General features: G+C 37.3%; 1 protein-coding gene across 2 annotated transcripts in view; it reads right to left on the minus strand.

Annotated features, from left to right (window-relative positions):
- LOC126819722 (uncharacterized) overlaps positions 1-19,727 on the minus strand; it is a 94,839-nt gene that overhangs the window by 54,339 nt on the left and 20,773 nt on the right. Inside the window, exons 1-2 of one of the 2 annotated variants that reach the window (XM_056100598.1) lie at positions 13,083-13,145; positions 6,908-8,029 (exon numbers count right to left, since the gene is read on the minus strand). The gene's annotated coding sequence lies outside the window, so the exon portion shown is untranslated. Of the gene's footprint in view, positions 1-6,907; positions 8,030-13,082; positions 13,146-19,727 lie in introns of those variants that run through there. The other variant, XM_050547928.2, reaches the window with a different exon arrangement.

The following is a 19,727-nucleotide window of genomic DNA, read 5'->3' on the forward strand; positions in this document are numbered from 1 at the left end:
TCTGCGATATCACCAGGGTGGACGTGGACGTTAACAGATTACACTTACACGAAGAAATGTGGTGGTTGGAAAGACAACAGACTCGCGTGACGTTTAATATGGGGTTATATGGGGTTAGCGCGTGATGTCCTACGCGTGTACTTGAGAGGGAGAGAGAGAGAGAGAGAGAGAGAGAGAGACAGAGAGTGAGTTTAACGTCTATTCGACACTAATTAGGTCATTTCGGGACTAACATATGGTTCAGTTTGGTTTCAATAATTCGCTTGCGCGTAGGGGTCTTTAGCAGTGGGAGGAAACCGGAGAACCCGGAGAAAACCCACGAGGTTGGACAGGTGCCCCTATTCCTTGCCACGTACAACCGGGGATTCGAAACCACGTCAGTTGACTCAATGACAGGTCTTATGAGCTTTGATAAAAGATTAATTTAATGACGCCACGTAACCTAAACGCTATCGCCTGTGTTATAAAAGTTCATTAATTTAAATGAAATGAAATGAAATGGGGTTTAACGTCCTACTGTTCTGCTCCGAACTAGGCTAATGAAGAGACGGGCATACGCCATACAGTGTGCTATGAGGGAAATTTTGCCCGAACAGCGGCACTACGGCCTACTCTTATATCGAATTCCAACTGTCAAGGGATCTTTTACGTGCACTCCAATGTGTACACGGGACCTCGGTTTTTTTGTCTCATAACTGACAAGGGGGGAACCACGCCGGAAAATCTGGATGAATTTTCTCGGCCCATGCAGGGATCGAACACCCGACCTCCAGTCTAGCGAGCCAGCGTCTTACCCACTTAGCCACCGCGATCTCTTCATTAATTTAAATTATATCTTGACTAGCATATAAGTGGATGTCATATTTATCTCTGCTTTCCTGGTTTTAATTCGATTGACTAGACTTGCATTTCCTCGGGGGAAATTTGACTAAATCTTGAACACCAGTCGCTCATTAAAGGCTAGATTATATAAGAGAAGCGTGCGATATTAATACAATATTATGTAAACCGAGATGAAACACACGCCTTGATAAGATTAGAGACAAGATTCTATCTGATCGATACACTTTACAACAGAACCACAAATCACGGAAACGGTGCAGTTAGTGTCAGCTTTGCCGAGCTAACGTAATCAGTCTACTTTCATTTCATGGATGAAGGAAAAGGATTGAGACCGATCACTGATTGTATAGTTAAGGGTTTTAGTTACACAACAGATCGACGTTAACATAATAATCGAAAGTAGGATCTGGCTTAGCATTGTGTCTCTAAATGAGTTGTCTGGTACCAGCCTGCAACCTTCACAAGAATGGTCAATGATTTCCTGAAAATCCGCTTTGTTGTTATTATACGCGTCTGCAAGCAACTCGTTCATCGCTTTCGACTTTAGGCCGAATGGTTAGCACGTGCGCGCTGTATCATAAGGCCTGTCATTGAGTCAACTGGTGTGGTTTCGAATCCCCGGTTGTACGTGACAAGGAGTAGGGTCGCCTGTCCAACCTCGTGGGTTTTCTCCAGGTCCTCCGGTTTGCTCCCACTCCTAAAGCGAAAGCGAATTCTAGAAATAAAAAAATGAACCATGTGTTAGTCCCGAAATGACTCTCTCTCTCTCTTTCTCTCTCTCTCTCTCTCTCTCTCTCTCTCGACTTTAGAAATGTGGCCCATCACAAACAACACTGATGTACCCGACTTTTGATTCAGAAATTCGAAATTTAAAATCAGAGACACACAGAAGAAAGAATGAGTGACTGGGCTAATGAAAACGAGTCACATAGAAGAAAGAATGAATAAATGAATGAATGAATGAATGAAATGGGGTTTAACTTACTATTTTACTATTTTCTTGCATCAACCGGGATAATGAAAACGAGTCACTTAGTAGCAAAATGGCGTATCTTTTATCTCTCCAGCTGATTTGTACGAAATACATTTGAGTTGTTGTATTAAAAGCTTACGTAGTCTATCCCGGAGATTACACGACATTAATGTTTCTATTACATTTACAGTCCAGTATATATAAAGCTTCCGTTGTTTTTAACATCAACGTCTCTTGGTAGGTTAATCCCGCCCCCCATAAACCCACCCACCCACCCACACATGACAGCAAATAAGTCACGTTGTTTGTCCCCATGGCTTCAACCCCCATAGCCCGACAACCGCCACGGCAATGTTCTCATGCAGCATGGACACTTCCCGAATTTGTGGCACTGGCTCGGGACTAACCAGGAGGTCTAAGGTTCGATCCTGGTGTTGGCCGGAAAAGTTTCCAATGGAGTTTCCCCCTTTTTCAGTGGTGTAGGATGGAGGACCTGACAGTGTACAAGTTGGCGTGCACGTAAAAGAACCCATAGCAGATGGAATTCGATAATGGGTAGGCGGAATCGTCGCTGCCTTGTCAAAAGTTCCATCATAGCACACTGTGATCAGCAGGCAGTGAGCAACGTTTAGGAATTTTTGGGGTACCAACTTGATAACGGATTGTCAAGAGACTTGATAACGGAACGGCAGGGCTATGGATGAAAGAGACTTGATAACCGACGGTCAAGTCAATCGACCAATGTCGTTTCAAGGTTTTGATTATGATCAATAAGATATTTTGACCAGATTGTCATCAGCACACCAGAGAACAATAAAGTACGCAGTGTGTTTTTTTTTAAAGGTTATAATCGCTGAAATCCAAGTTGGTTTGTGAACCTCGTATTTTACGCGAGAGAGAGAGAGAGAGAGAGAGAGAGAGAGAAAGAGGGGGTTTAACGTCCACTCGACACAAACTAGGTCATTTCGGGACTAACATATGGTTTAATTTTATTTCAATACTTCGCTTGCGCGTAGGGGTCTTTAGTAGTGGGAGGAAACCGGAGGACCCGGAGAACACCAACGAGGTTGGACAGGCGACCCTATTCCTTGTCACGTAAAACCGGGGATGACACAAATGGGACGCGACGTATATAATAATGTAATATGAATGTATATAAACTGATTTACATTTAATCGCTTCTGTTTTTGCTTCAATTTCTAATCAGTTATGTTTGGCGAAATACGCCAGAAGTCTCAACCGAATGACAATCGCTAGCGTCTGGTTATTCCTGTCTACATAGAGAGTATTTATTGCGCATGCTCTCCAGATAAGAATATGACGTCACCGTGTGACACGACTCGTGGAATATGTCTAGCCTCGTTCTTCGAGTCCCTTGTTACAAATGGCGCCGAAACGCATTATGATACACGATTCGTGTACCATTGGTAAAATATTTATTTTGTCTTAAATATTGGATATCAGAAGCCCATCTTTTCCCGGTAAGATCATATTGTTGATTTAAATTGACAAATATTTCGCGTTTTCAATGTGTGAGACTTTGGATGCTACTGAAATGAAATGAAATGAAATGGAGTTTAACGTCCTACTGTTCTGCTCCTAACCTGGGCTAATGGAGACGGGCATACGCCATACAGTGTGCTATGAGGGAAATTTTGCCCACTCTTATATCGAATTCCAACTGCCAAGGGATCTTTTACGTGCACGCCAATGTGTACACAGGACCTCGGTTTTTCGTCCCATCCGAACGACTAGACAGCTTTCCTTGTCAGCCCCTCCGTCCTGCATCACTGACAAGGGAGAACAACGCCGGAATGGATGCTACTGAGTTAGAGACTTAGCTACTTTAACGTTGAAAGATTTTGGATGATACCGAGTTAGAGACTTAGCTACTTTAAAATATAATGTCGAATACAAATCCCAGCACACAGTTATGTGTTAATTATTGGCTACGTTTGCATAAACGATGATTAAAATCATTAAACATTCCATACTTCAAATATGATAAAGCTATAATGTCATAAAAGAGCCTTAGTTTCATATTAAGTTACATGATCTAAAGGCCGTAATTGTTATGTGTATTAGTATACATAAACAATAAATCCATTTGAATATGTAGTCATAGTGAACTACAAACACAAGCAAAGAAAACGCTAATAGGCCGTTGATTGTTTATAAATTTATAACATAAACTCGACGTCAACCATTCCTTTAGTTAAACCATTTGTTTAGAGGGTTCTTAGCAATGGCGTCTGGGGACAGCGTGGATATATAATACGTGATTAGTTAAAGGCGCAGTCCCTGTTTTTTTTTTTACGCGGTTTCTGTTGATATCTATGAATTAAACGAAATAGCCTAATTACAATGTCTTTAAAAATCCCAGTTCATTAAAGCGGCATTAGATAACAGCTGGCAGTTCTTGCTATAATAGTTCAAAAATAGATAACGGAAAGAGAATCTGCTGAAAATTTCTGTCAAATTGCATAACTCTCAACCGAGATATCAGCGATTGAATTTTAGGCTTAGTCTCGGTCATCGTTACTAAAGTCGGTACGATAAAAAAAAAAACCAAAAAAACACTCGATTATCCATTTTGACGTTAAATCATCCATCACAAAATGTATTCAAATTCAGTAAATATCGCAGGCTAGAGATGACGTCCAGAGTTGATTATGGTCTGGATAAGTTAATTAATGTCTAATTAATAATTTATATAACATTTCAGGCCTAATGAAAGACCTGCAATGGGATGGCCGAGTGATTGGCGCGTACGCGTTGTATCATAAGGCCTGCTGCCATTGAGTTAACTGGTGTGGTTTCGATTCCCCGGTTGTACGTGACAAGGAGTAGGGTCGCCTGTCCAACCTGTTGGGTTTTCTCTGGACCCTCCGGTTTCCGCCCACTGTTAAAGACACCCGACGCGCAAGCGAATTATTGAAATAAAATTGAACCATAAGTTTGTCCTGAAATAACCTAGTTTGTGTCGAGTGGACGTTAACCCCCCCTCTCTCTCTCTCTCTCTCTCTCTCTTTAAATATTACCTGCTGATATGTATATATATATATATATTAATACCTAGACAGGGTTATTGAGAACGATCAAAGAACTCATCTTGTTTATTGACATAATATATACATACTGTGGCTTTTACTGAAAATTACCCTTAATGGTGTCACAAGAATAGCAATAGCTAAAAATACCTAAAGCCATATTACCAATCATATAGGCATAACCCTCCCTTCTACTTAACAAAACCCATTAAACGCTTCTTTTTAGGCCTCGTTTAAGATGTTATTTACATTACATTCCCCAGAATGTTGAAAAAATAAATATAGAATAAAGGATACCTAAATATGAACTTTTTAAGTGTTTATCCCCAAAATCTTAATTGAATATATAAACAGGTACGGAAATTCAGCACGTGCTACGAGGGGTGTGCGATAATAACGTCTAAGTATAACCAATCTAAACATGCCGCAGAATTACTTTTCTTAACCAATGAACATTCAATATTTACTTTATCAGTAACTTACAATTATTGACATATTTCTGAGAAGGATTTCTTTTGATGTGACCTTCTTAAGTTGTAAAATCTTCGATTTCGTTCCATTTTGTTTATCGACAACTGTGGCGTTTAGCTTTTTTTAGTTTTCTTTATATACGTGTAAACTAAGCTATATTCGTTTAATCTTACGGCACAAACGACCGCCAGCATTCATACTGATAAACGATATTACATAAATATAGAGTATGGAATATTCAAATAAACTAACAATGAGAGAGAGAGAGAGAGAGTGAGGGAGAGTTTAACGTCCACACGACACAAACTAGGTCATTTCGGGACTAACACATGGTTCAATATTATTGAGAGAGAGAGGGAGGGAGAGAGAGAGAGAGATGGGGTTTAACGTCCACACGACACAAACTAGGTCATTTCGGGACTAACATATGTTTCAATTTTATTTCAATAATTCGCTTGCACGTATCAAAAACAAACTAGGTCATTTCGGGACCAACACATGGTGCAATTTTATTTCTATAATTCGCTTGCGCGTAGGCGTCTTAAGCAGTGGGAGGAAACCGGAGGACTCGGAGAAAACCCACGAGGTTGGACAGGCGACCCTACTCCTTGTCACGTACAACCAACAATGAATGAATGAATGAATGAAAAAAATGTAGTTTAACGTCTTGTGTTTCTGCACGTGAGGACGGGGTATTGAGGACAATTTGCCCAGGGGGGATCTTGCCCGGGCAGCAGCGTTTCTGCCCATTCTTTATAGAATTCCAACTGTAAAAGGTTCTTTTACGTGCACACAAACGTATACACTGGTCCTCAGTTTTACGACCCATCCGAACGACTAGACACTGTACCTTACCAGTCTAGAAAATACCGCTGAATTTTCTTAGCCAACACGGGGGTCGAACCCGAAGCCGCCGACGGTGATTCCCGAAAACAAACAAACAATGACCAGACATGCCTAAGAACTGGAATGGAACACTAACTATTCTGGTATTCCAAAATCAAACACATTAAAAACAACACCACATAAGGCAAAATCATATACAATAAGCACTGACACTTAACATTCAAATAAAACTACAGTTAGCGTATGTCCTTGTTGTCACCAAGTCCAACGGTGAAATCTATAAGATAATCTAATTCACGTTCTTCAAATATATTTATCCCCGATGCTTAATAAAAATTCTTAAAAGGGCTTGTATATAAAAAAAACTACAATCTAATTCAAATCCTTTTTTTCGTCTATTGTTTAGTCAAATAAATTCATCCCTGATGTTTAATAAAAAAAATTTAAGGGCTTATAAAAAAAACAAAAAACATTGTGGACTGTAACAGGTAGAGGGGTTTTATATAGGCTAAGCCTTTTCCCCAATCCCATTCAGACATCCCGAATTAAAATAATGTTTATATATAAAAAGACTGTAAGATAATTTAGTCCAAATTCTAGCCATAGATCACACCTTTCAAGTGTTATACTAAAACCCCAAAGATAACAGCCGTCATCCATTTGATTCAAGTTTATACATTATTTGCTTAATCATTTTACATATGTATTAGATAAAATCACTCACCGTTATTTGCTGATAGTATCATATAGGTTTTAATCCGTCCGTATATGGTTACACTAAAAGTTTTTTTGGCTTTGTTTTGTTTATTCGGGAGCAAGCGATATACTCTTCAAGTCTTTACAACACTATACTCCTATTGATTATAATCCAGCGTTGAATTCGTATTCTGTAATATTAGTGATCGGATGTTAACCCTGGTTTTCTAATAGACGTTAGACATTACCACACGACACTTGCAACAGTTACAAGTTGTGGTCATCATCACACTAAGATTTTCATATAATATAGCACATTATTCACGTCTTTCAGTTTCGTGTATACTCAAGCGGGAAGTCAAAGCCAGCTGATTTCAGCGTTACATGCTTTACTATAGAGTACGATCGAGCGACACACGAGACCCTAAGTAACAAGTCGCCGATTTTCCTTGGCTCATTTGTTTATCAAAAACGACTTGGACACCCAATCCTTCTCTAACTTTGCGAGTATAAACATTTGTACCCTGTGATGTGGGTATATAAGTATTGAGTACATCCGCGGAGAACAAAGACGTTGTATATGATTATTATGAGTTTATGATTGCTTTCAGACTTCAAGTGCCTTGTGTAAACATCCACACGACACATTAAACCGAGAACTATGAAATCAGTAAGATCCGTATGAAAGTAAGACCTAAACTTTGACGTAAACTGATTGTAGTAGGGGCGATTGTAATGCTTTCATCTTGAAATGTGTGTAAACAAGTAGGTGACAATCGTGTTTTAGATATCGTTATTGTAACGACAATGGCAACATTCGTGGATAATTCGCTTTTATTGAATGTTGATATGAACATTAGTTTCTCGGGATTGTGACAATTGGCAGATTTTTTCCCTACTTTAACTTTCCGTCGACGGAAACTTAATGTACAATACGAACATATGTTGGTCCCTTTTTTTCTTGTTGAATTTAATACGAGTAGTTATAGCTCGTGCTCGTATCTATCGCCAGCATTTTTCTCCTTTTTTTAACTGATGGTTGGCGGAGGTTGGTGATAGTTCATTCGTTTCTGGTGGGTTTGCTACTGGTGACAGATGTATACAACCACCTTTGTTTGTGTTTCTGATTTACCTGAATACACCTGATAACCTGCAATAGAATAAAAACTAGAATCACATATCACGTATTGAATCTCGACACATTCCGACACACAGGTGAAAGTGTGGATCGGGCGAATTACAATCCCTGTTCAAACAGCGAACATGAGACAAGGAAGAACTCTAGGTTATAGAATAGTTTGATTAAGGCTTAAGAGGAACATACATACCACGAAAGGAACACTCTATCTGAAAAGGACCAGCTTTACTGCAACAATGTCTTTTATTGATGATTCGGTTTAGATTCTCATTCGTACGGTCTTTTCAAACCTTATCAAACCCCAATAATCTTAATGAAAGGATGACAGAGTATCCAATGTCAACCCAGAAAGAGAATGGGAAAAATATATTACCGAGAAAATTTCTATTAAAATTCCTTTATGCCCTTAAAAAAATATTACAATATTGTCAACCCAGAAAGTGAAGGGGAAAAGAATATTACTGAGAACATTTCTATTAAAATTCCTTTATGCCCTTAAAAAAAATATTACAATATTGTCAACCCAGAAAGTGAAAGGGAAAAAAATTACTGAGAAAATTTCTATTAAAATTCCTTTATGCTCTTAAAAAATATTACAATATTGTCAACCCAGAAAGTGAAGGGGAAAAAAATATTACTGAGAAAATTTATATTAAAATTCCTTTATGCCCTTAAAAAAAATATTACAATATTGTCAACCCAGAAAGTGAAGGGGAAATAATATTACTGAAAACATTTCTATTAAAATTCCTTTATGCCCTTAAAAAATAATACAATACTGTCAACCGATAAAGTGAAGGGGAAAACAATTACTGAGAAATTTTCTATTAAAATTCCTTTATGCCCTTAAAAAAATATTACAATATTAAAAAATAAAAAAGGGCAGGGCAAAGAAAACTAACGATCAAATAAATTCTGACATGCGTTTAAAATTTACCAGTCGTGCTCACGCTGAGTTCTCGCTCTTCTTGTTAAATAATAACACTTCTAGAATTATTTTAAATTGTTTCAACCTAAACCAAAGTTCTTTAACATAAAAGATTAATGTGTTTTCCTGTTTTGTTTCAAGCACAAATCATATTCAAGAATTCTTTTATAATTAAATAGAAAAGGCATGCCGATAGGACACGCCCTTGGGGTGAACCATCGTAAGGCTATAAATCTTATAGAAGTATAATCATTTTGAGATTTAGTTTTATAAGGAATTTTATTTTTGACAAGAATTTCTGTCATAAAAAAAAATATTTCCAAAATTCAAACTGTCAGATGCCGTTTTTACGTGCACTGGTTAATGTGTACGCATATCTTTAGTTTTATAAGGAATTTTATTTTTTGTGAAGAATTTTCAAAATTGAAACTGTCAAATGAAATTTTTGTGTGCACTGGTTAATGTGTGCGCATATCTTTCGTCTTCCACCCGAACAACCAGGCGCATACAGGCGTCTTGATTGGGGTAGAGAGAGAGGGGGGGGGGTAACGTCCACTCGGCACAAAACTAATAGCGCGTGCGTGTTGTATCATAAGGTCTGTCATTGTGTCAACTGGCGTGGTTTCGATTCCTCGGTTGTACGTGACAAGGAGTAGGGTCGCCTGTCCAGCCTCGTAGGTTTTCCCCGGGCCCTCCAATTTCCTCCCACTGCTAAAGACACCTACGCGCAAGCGGATTATTGAATTGAAATAAAATTGAACCATATTTCAGTCCCGAAATGACATAGTTTGTGTCGAGTTTACGTTACCCTCCCCCCCCTCTCTCTCTCTCTCTCTTGTGTATTGTTTTCTGTGTGTTTTATGTTATCGTGCACGAGGTCGCGTTATTTCTTGTTCTACCACGTGCTTCTGATCTGACTTCCGTAAGGTATTTCATACGAAAAATTTAGTATTGGTACTTTATGCCTTTTATCGAAAACTGTTATTGTCATCGTACTGTTTTCATGTTCTGTTTACTCTGTGTGTTGCCCAATCGATGATTCCCTGATTGTACGTGACAAGGAGTAGGGTCGCCTGTCCAGCCTCGTGGGTTTTCTCTGGGTCCTCCGTCTGCTAAAGACCCCCTACACGCAAGCCATGTGTTAGTCCCGAAATGACCCAGTTTGTGTCGAGTGGACGATAAACCCCATTTCTCTCTCTCTCTATCCAGTCGATAAAGTGTATATACCACGACTTAGTCTAAAGGTATCATGTATATATTACAGTGTGTAAGATATGGGTTTGTTTTCCTGCTATTGTTAATAGATCAATCGTTACATAAAAGTATATACCACAAGAATATATTGATCTCTTTAACACAGATCGCGTTCAATAAAAACATGTAAACATACCGACCGACCTAGGCGAATTGTGTATCGCGGTTAAAGTGGAGGTCTCTCCATGTTGTGTTTACATTTGTGTCTTTGTTGATTTATTGTCATTTGCTTACAATAGCACAATATGTTTTGTTTCCGTGCATTGCGGCCTTTCTGCGCTTACTATACATAGAGTAAGATGGGTCTTACATTCACTCGGCTCAAATTAGGTCATTTCGACTAACATATCGTTCAATTTTATTGTCATTTACTTACAATAGAAAAATATGGTTTTGTTTGCGTGCATTGCTGTCTTTCTGTACCTACTATACATAGAAAGCGATGGGTCTAATGTACACTTGGCTCAAATTAGGTCAGTCATTTCGTCTAACATCCATTATGGTCCTGAAGCTGTGGGAGGGGACCCGGAGGTCCCGGGAAAAACCCACACGGCTTACACTAAATGGTAGACGCCCGCTGCAGATCATAAGAATAATCATTGTACGTAAAGGAACAGATCATACTAGTAAATTTGATGAAACTTCCTATTGTATTGGTATAATCACTCATTTGACCAATGTATCTTTGTTTTGATTCGTCATCATAAGTTCTAATATACATCCAGAACGGCTGCTGTTCGATCGACTGTGTTGTGCACGAGACGTTGTTGAGTTTATAAATAGATGAGTGGACAATTTGTTGGAACAGCAGCGTTTTCATTGGCTGTTTACAGTATACAGCCTAACCAAGAACAGGGCACAATGATATAACTTGTCAGATGTTAAGTAAAACTGGGTTAGGGCTAAATGATAAGGCCAGCTCAATTTTTAGTCATAGATCACGATATGTAAACCGGGCTAGCCCTAATCCCAACCCTAACCCTGGACCTAGCCCCATTGCTTACCATAAACCTAACCTACAATCTCGCCAACAATCACGTGTTCTTAGCTTATTTACATCTGAACGACCTTGACAAAAATTGAGCTGGCCTTAACAAATAGATTTAGCCGTAAAACTGAATCCGGTAAAGTAAAAATACGGAATATGGAACTAAATAAAACGAAATTCGAATTGAAAAAAAAAACCCAAATAATTTTAATTAGATTGCCGGGCGGACAATGACAGGATCTGTCAGTTATTAGGTAAAAGTTGACTCCACCCGAAAATACAGAATATGAAACGAAATGGAGCAAGAAAAAAAAACTGACGGGGGGGCGATGGGGATCGGAAATTAAAATATAAATTATAAATTATATTCCCTTTTTTTTAAATTACATTTGAGGCAATACTCTCACTTGAAACACGTGTCTGTCGAGTCACATTAGTTATAACATATTAGCATTATTAATATAATTTCTAACAGGTGTTATGAATTATTGTAATAACAAGTCCAACTACCTATTCATATCTATTCTTGGAATTTCAAATTAAAACGAGTTAGTAAAAACAGTGAAATTGCGGGTTTCGATGGCATGACATTCCGCTTTGATCTTTTAAATGATAAATTAAAACCGTTTTTTCCCCCCAAAACACGTGTGGCATTTTGATGCCTCGTATGTCAACGTAAAATCGACTTAAAAAATGATGATGGTACCCCCTCCCCTCCCCTTGATTGTTGCATGATCGAGTATATTATTCAGATAAACGTTCTAAAATGGGTTTTCCTGGTATATTTCCTATTAGGACGTCAAAATATGCAGTCTTCCTGGCTATTACAGTGGCATCAAGTGAGATCCAAAGATATAGTCAATTGTAATGCTCGGTTCTCACTATTACGAGTGTAATCGTGGTTTTAATCGTGGAGTAATCGTGGCGATCCTATCAGGTCTTATCATATATTAAGGTCAGTCGTAGCAATCGTGTTGATCGTATCGAAACGTATCAGCACGTAGCAGATCGTGGACTTAATACGGACATTCCTATCGCAACGCATCGTACGACAGTGGCTGGCTGGCATTAGATACATCTAAAACATGAAACTAAACTTAGTAATTAAACGAATGAAATGAAATGGGTTTTAACGTCCTACTGTTCTGCTTAGGAATTAATTAGAACAGGTTATATACCATTACACCAAATTGAGAGAGAGAGAGAGAGAGAGAGGGAGGAGAGATAGGGTTTAACGTCCAATCGACACAAACTAGGTAATTTCGGGACTAACACATGGTTCAACTCTATTTCAATAATTCGTTTGCGCGTAGGAGTCTTTAGCAGTGGGAGGAAACCGGACAGACGACTCTACTCCTTGAATCGAAAACACACCAATAGACTCAATGACAGAAGTTATGATACAACGCGCACAGGCTAACCATTCGGCCTTCCAACCCCTCTTCACCAAATTGACTACTTTTAGTCACCTATACGTGTATTGGTCAACAAAGGGATAAGCGGTATCAGCTGATCTATGAGGCATTCGGAGCCTATTCGGTTGATTTGAATCACAGTTCCATAAATGAATGGCTAATAATATAAGTAGCAAAATACTTATCCGGAAGTGCACTTAATGTCCGGATGTACAAAAGAAGACGGCAAATTACTACATGGAATGTGCCAAATAAACATCCGATGCTTGGCGTTTCCGGTTCCGGGTTCCGAGATCTCGGAATACGGATCCATAGTTGAATAATCTAAACGAAGATATACATACCATCAAAATGACTACGTCAGTATATAAATATATATATATGTACATTTTTATCCACATTTTATACACATCGGTCAATATTGACTCAAGGTATGTTCTACTGTGTCGACAGGTGTACGGACTAATATGTTGAACTTACCGTACATATTATATATAGGTATAGCCTTACAGAAGAAAACTAGAAGTACGTCTGCATGGTATAACAGATTATACATACAATAAAGCCTACCCATATGCGGGTTTGTTTACCAGTGAGCTATAACTGAGATACAATGATTATTTGATTGACATACGAATAGGTGTAGGTAATGTAGAATATATTAAAGTTTACTAGGGCGATAAGATTTACTACAAGTTTCAATTAGAAAATTACAAACTATTCACTTCAGTTATTGTCCTCAATATGTCTCCATATCAGACATTTTTAAAAGCCGTGCTGTTATTAAAAATATGTTACATGTATTAAGAATGTGGCCTGCTCTCTTTGAAGTTCTGAAAGACCGTATAAGCGAAAACAACATGCATTAGATTGATAACCCGAGGGCAGTCTAACACTACACGATGTAGATAACACATGATGCACAAATTTGACAATAAAATTTGTGATAACTATATCAGTGTTATATATTAATAAGTAGACACTAGTATAACTTAAGTGCAATGTTAACCGTCGAATTGTAATAATGATATCGCAATCTAAATACTCGGGGTGCTTATCAACTTGGTGTATATAGTTACGAAACGGAACAGGAGTGGGCTGGGTGTTTTTTATTTTCATTGATTATTTACCCTGAAGATGTGCAATTTTATTGACATTTTACAATCAACACCAATAATATATAAAAAATAAAATCAACAAAAAATTCCCCGAAGTTAATTGCTATAAAGTGTCGTAGGCGTCTGAAATCCTAGTCCAGACTTTCACTTCCTTGTTGGTTTATGACTGCTTCCTCCAAGAGCCTAAACTATCGCTCCAGTTAGAAACAAATAAGGATGGATATCGCTATGCTTTAGAACATTCTAATACCACCTCTTAATTATTTGGGAACGATGAGAGGGGGGCGAATGGTTAGCATGTGCGTGTTGCATCATAAGGTCTGTCATTGAGTCAACTGAAGAGTTTTCGATTCCCCGGTTGTACGTTATGTTAGTTCCGAAATGACCTAGTTTGTGTCGAGTGGACGTAAAACCCCATCTCCCCCCCCCCTCTCTCTCTCTCCCTGAACACATGACACACTCAATTATTTGAAATGTTACTATTTAAAATATCTGAAACCCCTTCTTAGTTTTTCAAGTGGCTAACAATTTCCATATATAACACATATATAACATATATAACATCTATTACATCAAAGCTTCAAAAGACACGTGAATCACCTTTCCCGGAACACTTGATACCATCTCTTATTATATAATATGTTCCAATAACTAACAGTTTTCGACAAGTTCAAGTTCGATAGACCCCCCCCCCCCGCCCGCCATACCCCAATAAAAAAATAAAAGAAATTCCGTCCTACCTTGTAAATGATTAAGTTTAATTGTTTTTAATTTATAATCCCCTTGTGTAACACGATTGTAAAAGGGATGGACTGTTAAAAATACAAAACCATAATCCTACTTAAAACCTACGCTCGCCATTTTGACACCTGTGAAGCTTTTCCTATATATATATATACTATTTACCTTTCACTTTGCACACATGTACCAAACTGTAACGCGAAAATGAATTAAATAAATATTTTTTTCGTGTAAAATTAAAGTCCACTCACTATTTGCCTATACATATATATAGTCAATGTCGCCGCCTTTCGTTTAGCTATTGTAAATTGAAAAACCATTAACTTCTGTTTCTTTGCCGAAGGCTGAAAAATTTCTTCAATAAACATGTATAAACGCACACACAATTCGCGTGTCTATTGACACAAATAATTTCATTTATTTACGCATTCCTTCACACGGTGTTTATATTTATAACACTACATATTCCACACACAATATTAGGCCTAAATAATTCTCTTTACGGGGAGTAAACGTTGTTAAAGATTAATCAAAATTGTCTATGTAGACCATAACGTTACTAATTACTATGAATAGGTAACGTCTCAGAAACGATCCTTGGCGCAGGTGTTCAATTGCTTTTGAATAACAAGAATGCTTTTATGCTCAGCTATGCATTATTTTTTTTTATTTATTTTTTAAACTCAAAACCCTATCTTATCTATAAATGCATCAAATGTTATTCTTGAGAGCAAAAATTATAGCGACCGTGTCAAACCATAATTAATATTTATATAAATCTATTATTAGCTACTTAAGTAGTTAAATCTAAAGAATTAGGGAGGAGAATATAGATTAATAATATATTTTTAAACAATCATATCTTTTTCAAAATCACGAACATTTTATAGATGAAAGAGGTGGCAAGGTGAAGGGATTGCTATATGGTCATATTCTATACTTAAACACTTACGAATTACCCTAAATGTTACTTTAAAGCGGAGGCTGTAAACTTACATGTCAATAAATTCTGTCGGTTTATTCTGCCGTAAAAAACACTTAAAGACGCTCTCACCGCAAAAACAAAAAGATAGGGTTGCCAGGCGCACAAGGGTTGTAGCATATTTATTCTTTTGTAGGTCATTGGGGGCATTTACAAGACAATTTCATACAGGCCAGATTATTATTTTCGTCGTTTGAGGGTTTACAAGGTTCTACAAATTGAAACAAGGGCCTTATCCCTAAAAGTAATTTACAAACATTGTTGAAACTCGACACGCGTTTTCGTTTTATTAATATAAATAAAGCATTTAAATTTCATACAGATCTGATGATAACTTTTGTCATTCGAACGTTCACAAGGTTCAAAAAAGTAAAACAAGAGCCATAACTCTAGGAGTAATTGACGGAAATTGCTGAAATTCAATAGACAGCTTCGTTGCTTAAATTGAAATAATGCATATAAATTCCATATATATCGGATTATCACTTCCGTCATTCGAGCATTCACAAGGTTCAACAAAGTAAAACAAGGGCTATAAGTCTAGACGTTGTTAACGGAAATTTAATAGGATTCTTCTTTTCACTAATTTAAATGACGCATATAAATGTCATACAGATTGGAATATAACTTTTGATGTTAGAGAGTTCACGGGGTGCAACAAAGTGAAACAGGAGCTATAACTCCAGAAGAAATTAACGGAAATTGTTGAAATTAAACAGGCTTCTTCATCTCACTACTGTAAACAATATAGATTAATTTTAAAACAATCAGATGATAAATGTAGTCTGTAGAGATTTCATAAGAAATTAACGACGACGGGCGGACGGAGGCGACGGCAATAACGTCCACATTTCCTTGTGGGCGTATAAAAACCCCTGTTCAATCCTTTCGATCCATTTTGCCGTAAGAAACCCTTTATGACGCTCTCACCGTAAAAAAAAACCCAAAACCTCTTCAGTCATCTTGGTTGAACGCAAGCGCTTAACCGAGCGAAAACAGTTAAGCGAATAAAAAAAGATTTACGAACAAGTGTACTTAAATAACTCCAGTCTATCTATCCAGATTTCAATTACATGAAACCCTCAAAAAGATAAAGCATCTTAAGTACCCTAAAAAATTTAAAATATTTGACCCTCGCTTTTTGTTGCCGTCAAGTTTTCTAGAAGTGGTATTCAAATTTTGGTACTTTTAATCTGGTTTGTTTGAGTTTTGATTGAAAAATTAGAAGAAGACACTACAGAAGACGTGTGGTAATTGTAATTTACGTCATCTCAAATCCCATAAATCACTGGAGGTGATTGTTCCTTGTAATGTATACCCGTAAGAAGATCTAATTCGCCTTTCAAATAACATTATCATACTATAAACATATAATACATGCTTAATCTTGCCCTAAATCTACTCACATATGCACATGTGTGGTTTTAGAGAGCGAGAGAGAGAGAGAGAGAGAGAGAGAGAGAGAGAGTTTAACGTCCACTACTTCATTTCTGGACTAACATATGGTCCAATTTTATTTCAATAATTCACTTGCGCGTAGCGGTCTTCAGCAGTGGGAGAAAACCGGAGGACCCGGAGAAAACCCACGAAGGTTGGATAGACGACCCTTGACAGTTGGAATTCGATATAAGAGTAGGCCGTAGTGTCGCTGTCAGAGCAAAATGTCCCCCATAGCACACTGTATGGCGTATGCCCGTCTTCATTAGCCCAGTTCGGAGCAAAACAGTAGGACGTTAAACCCCCATTTCAATTCATTTCATTTCTGTAGATATTCTGTACTATAGTATTTATTTTGAGTTACAATCAAGCTATACACACGAACGCTTCATAATGCTTTTGAAAATTATTCATATTTATTATACATTGTTATCTTCGAATACATCTGGAGCATGCAAACACGGAATTTTAATAACCGAGATCTTTATCATGGTTTGAGAATGGGACACGCCTATTGCTTTGTGTCTCGATCTATAGCCATGGCGGGTCTCATATCCCTAACGTATATCAGAATTACGTCTTGGGGACTCCTAGGGAAATTATGACACCACTTCAGTCCATATTAATAATATTATTTATGCTAGAGTTCGGATAATTGTCAGACGTCAAGTTTTGAATTGGGCGAACAATAATCACATAATAGAATAAAAGATAAGCACTCAAGTATGTGAAGAGTTTTATATTTTAAACTCTTAGAAGAAAATGACCCCGAAAATACACTGAAATCGCTGAGGCGCGTTATTTTTTTCATATTTTAGTATTAGTACGCTTCTTTGTATGATTCCGTCGTGTTAGATGACGGGACCGCATGCCGACTCGTGAAATATAGTTATAAATATTTAAAACTTAAAGCTGAATTATTAAAACAGACCGACTCGTTTAAATACTTTTCATTAAACTTATGAGCGAATCGTTCAAATACTTTTCATAAAGCTTCGTAGCGAATCGTTCAAATACTTTTCATAAAACGCGAATCGTTAAAATACTTTTCATAAAACATATGAGCGAATAGTTCAAATACTTTTCATAAAACTTATGAGCGAATACTTTTCATAAAACTTATGAGCGAATGGTTCAAATACTTTTCATAAAAGGCGAATGGTTCAAATACTTTTCATAAAATTAAAGAGCGAATGGTTCAAATACTTTTCATTAAACTTATGAACGGATCGTTCAAATACTTTTAATAAAACTTATGACAGAATCATTAATGCTAGGTTCCCACTATCACGATTTGTGCTACGATTGAAATCGTGGTTTTAATCGTGGAGTAATCGTGGTGATCCTATCAGGTCTTATCATATATTGAGGTCAGTCGTAGCAATCGTATTGATCGTATCGAAACGTATCTGCACGTACTAGATCGTGGATTCAATAGGAACAATCCTATCGAAACGCATCTCACGAACCTAGCATAAAAGATTTAAACTTTTTTATTTCAGGTTTGGTTTGAAGTATAGTGATCCTGAGAGGACGAATCATAATATATCGATAATCAGCGTTCTGCGTTCTTCTGTTCATTTAAACCTTGCCGAATTTTGAAAATATTTAAAATTAACCTTGAATTCAACCTTAAAAATATTTAAAACTTAAGAGATCATTGGTTTAATTATTTGAAACCTTGCTTTAGCCTAAATCGTATTTTATGAAAATATAATCTCAAATTAATTCCAATAAAGATCTTGAGAAAAGCGTCGATTGTGTTTAAATGGTTCCGAAAACTAACATGTCTAGTTATTGCACGGTTAAGCTCCACCCAATCTACTAGAGGGAAAACAATCTGTTTATTCAACAAAAAGAAGAAAGGAAGATTTCCCGTCCATGTTACAAATTCCACTATAGGTCTTTAGAATAGCGTGGATTGTGTTTAAATGATTCCAAACACTAAAGAACAACTTGCGTTTACTGCATCTTGGATTATTTTACGAATTTATCACAGGATAAAAAAACCTAATTAAAAATCGTTTGTGTTTCATTTTACATTCCATATTTGATATTTTGAATGGACTCAAAGCCATTCGGGATTCGTCGGAATTTTTTGTGATCTCTGTTACCTGTCGTCGTGTTGCAACCGGTGTCATTGGGTTAGACTTATTTGATAAGGCCAACTTCAAATTTGGTCAAAGGTCACGAGATGTAAACAGAGCTAGCGCTAATCCCAACCCTAACCCTGGACCTAGCCATAACACTTACCCTAGCCCCAACCTACATTCTCGCCAACAATCACGTGCCCTAACCTTATTTACATCTCAGCGAACTTGACGAAAATTGAGTTGGCCTTAACAAATAGATCCAGACGTATCACCGTGGGCCGTTTGACTCTAATCTTGTGTAGAAATCAGAACTCTTAAAAAATGAAACGAAATACAGATCTATATTCATCTACAGCGACTAAAGATATCAATCATCTATTCATAGACGATTCGCTTCACTGACAAGGTCCAGTTCAATGTGACATGACTGAAAAATGCTTATTTGGTTCATTTTGTCAGTGAAGTAAAATCAAAAATATATACCGGTACTCATAGTAATGTTCTGGAACATAAATGGGTTCTGATTCGGATGCTCCGGTAAAATTTCAGTGCAACCAAATTGGGAACAAATATCAATGCTGCCAGTGAAACTTCTTCTAATTATTCGTAAACAGAGAGAGAGAAATGCGGTTTAACGTCCACTCGACACAAACTAGGTCATTTCGGGACTAACACAAGGTTCAATTTTATTTCAATAATTCGCTTGCGCGTAGGGGTCTTTAGCAATGGGGGGAAACCGGATGTCCCGGAGAAA

Source organism: Patella vulgata, chromosome 4, assembly GCF_932274485.2.
Source record: "Patella vulgata chromosome 4, xgPatVulg1.2, whole genome shotgun sequence".
NCBI classification, from domain to species: domain Eukaryota; kingdom Metazoa; phylum Mollusca; class Gastropoda; family Patellidae; genus Patella; species Patella vulgata.